Source organism: Oratosquilla oratoria, chromosome 2 (assembly GCF_046742065.1).
Source record: "Oratosquilla oratoria isolate Oo_2021 chromosome 2, ASM4674206v1, whole genome shotgun sequence".
In the NCBI taxonomy this organism is placed as follows: Eukaryota; Metazoa; Arthropoda; class Malacostraca; order Stomatopoda; family Squillidae; genus Oratosquilla; species Oratosquilla oratoria.
In genome coordinates, this window is record NC_134778.1 from 77229821 (window position 1) to 77232320 (window position 2500).

Below are 2500 nucleotides of genomic sequence, written 5' to 3' on the forward strand. Positions count from 1 at the left end.
TGTGAATTATTGAAAGAACTTCAGGGAAAATGCATTGAGGAAGTAAGCGTAACAATAGGCGGAGGTTAGAGTCGTGAAGAATATATGAAATGATGTTACGAACGGAGTTCCTCAGGGCTCTGTTCTTGGGCCACTTCTGCGTGACATATGTCCCATAAACAAAGATCATGGACTTCGTTTTACTTCACATTTACTTACGATAATGAAGTCTTTGAAATAGAAAATGGTCCCTCAGATAAACAAGATATTCAAGAAGAATTGGATTGTTTAGTAATTATGAAGTGTATATCCTGTGGCAAGAGTTTCCACGCTACTCACCGTTGAAAGTGAGACGAGAATGTATCCGTATCGGCGAGGCATCTCAAGGGTTGTAAGCGAAATTAATAGATCGGATTTGTTTTGAAACTGTGAGTTTATGTTCTGTGAGGGCTTGTTATCTCTATGTGTAAGTGGCTTATACCAACAAGGACGTAAAAGTTATTCACTATTATCTTGGAGCACGTGTTGGGCTCGTGATCGATAGCTATTACCCTCCTGGGTGAGAGTTCGGACCTCATATATAGTAGTACGATCAATAGGTAATACTTTTTACACACACCATACGCTCTTGCGTAAGGGTGATAGTAACGACCTGCACTACTCGATCAAATATTTCACACCGTAAGCGAGGTGCAAACTCGGTATCAGAGCGTGGAAGCCCTAGACACTAACAATTACACCAGGAAGATTAAGTCCTAGAAGTAAATTCGCTTGGCTTTAGTCAGAAGAAGACCAAAAGGGCTTTTGCCAAATTAGCTGGCGCCAAACGGCCGTGGCAAAACGCCGACGCCAAAACGTCTTCGCCAAACGATCCCAGTTCGTGGCTGCGATTGCCCTAACTCCTTTAACATGGAATCCTGCCTTCAATTGAATAAAATCAACTGATGCCAATTCACACAAAATTTGCAAATAACCTCATCACAATAAGAGGATTACGTTTATTCGTACTATATAACCTCTCCTCGGATACTGAGAGCCATTGTCCAGTGACCTTGGCGCAGTCACAGAATACACTGTTTCTAGAGATGGCTTCTCATTCAGTAATCTTCAAACCTTTCTAGACATTACAGAATATAGACCGATAAACAGAATCTCGGGGCAGTCAAAGAATTCACTGTATTTAGACAAGATATCTCTTTCAGTAGTCTTCAAAGCTTTTTTGACACGACAGAACATCATACTCACATACATATACCAACGGGTTTTCTTTTCCTTACAAAGAAGGTAGCCAAAGTCAAAGGCATAGATCCACTCCCACCCATTTCATCCCCCACATACTCTACAGAACATGAAGAGGTAAATAGGTAGAGAAAAAGTGGAAAGGAGATTATGGAGAAGGAGGAAGTGGAAGGAGAAAGGAAGGAGGAGGAGGAAGTGGAAGGAGAAAGGAAGGAGGAGGAGGAAGAGGAAGGGGAAGGAGGAAGAGAAGGAGGTGAAAAAGCTTTGATAGGCAGAATGTGCGTTGTTAAGATTGAATGCTGATATGAGGGAGAGTAGGAAGAAGGAAGAAAAGGTCAGGAAGGAATGGGAAGGAAGAGAAGTGACGCAAGAAAGGAAGCTGGGAAGAAGAAAAAAGAAACAGTAACCAGGAGGAAGCGTGACAGGGGAAACTTAGTTTCACAGATGTGAAGAAACTTCGAGAACATGAGAAGGAGGAGGATGTGGAGGTAAGTGATGCGAAACTTAGAAGGAAAACAAGATGGAGGAACTGGAGGTGAAGGAGGAGGAGGAGGAGGAGGAGGTGAAGAAGGAGGTGAAGGAGGAGGAGTTATTTGTACAGCGCCAAGCGGCTGAGGACTTGATCCTTGAGCCCTTGAGGTCGACGAGTCAGTCAAAGGTTACCCTCGAGGGTGAGCTGAAGTGTGATCGTGTTTTGGCAATGGTGTGTAGCTTCGACATTGTGGTGGTCTGACAGTGCGTTGCGTTAGGCAATTTCCTGTGCATTTCCTTACCCCATGAAGGTGGCGGCACACTAAGCATTTCTCGCTAGCATGCTACTTGCTTTTGCCATTCCCTTTGAATAAAAACGACTTCGGTTACGATTTTTTTTTTTTTTTTTTTTAAGTTTCCAAATGTCAAATTACTCTTGCGTCATTTAGTTAAAAGCTGAATGACGAACTATGAAAAGTTAAACCTAAAACACGAATGTTAGACACATTATTGAGATGTTCTTACAGAAGTCTAGAATATTGTAACCGAGGTCGTTTCTGCTCAAACGAAGTAGCAAAAGCGGGTAGCATGCTAGCCTAGTGTGCCGTCACCTTTACTCACGTGATGTGCTTTTAAGGAAATACCAATTTATTTTCTCTAACGTGATGGTATGGTGATATGGTATGGTGGTAGTCATCGTATGTGTTGGTATGACATTTGTGTATGATGTGTATCTGTGTTAACGCTTGTCAAGCTCAGTCTGTCCTCGCTTCGCTCGCAGCGAAGCGAGGACTGACGTCATATTTTTCTG

The 2500-nt window shown here is 42.7% G+C and overlaps 1 protein-coding gene across 2 annotated transcripts in view; it reads left to right on the top strand.

The window, feature by feature from the left end:
- The first annotated feature begins 1825 nt into the window (after positions 1–1825).
- Positions 1826–2500, top strand: part of LOC143040363 (uncharacterized) — a 28831-nt gene continuing 28156 nt past the window's right edge. Inside the window, exon 1 of one of the 2 annotated variants that reach the window (XM_076211355.1) lies at positions 1826–1921. The gene's annotated coding sequence lies outside the window, so the exon portion shown is untranslated. Of the gene's footprint in view, positions 1954–2500 lie in introns of both variants that reach the window. The other variant, XM_076211364.1, reaches the window with a different exon arrangement.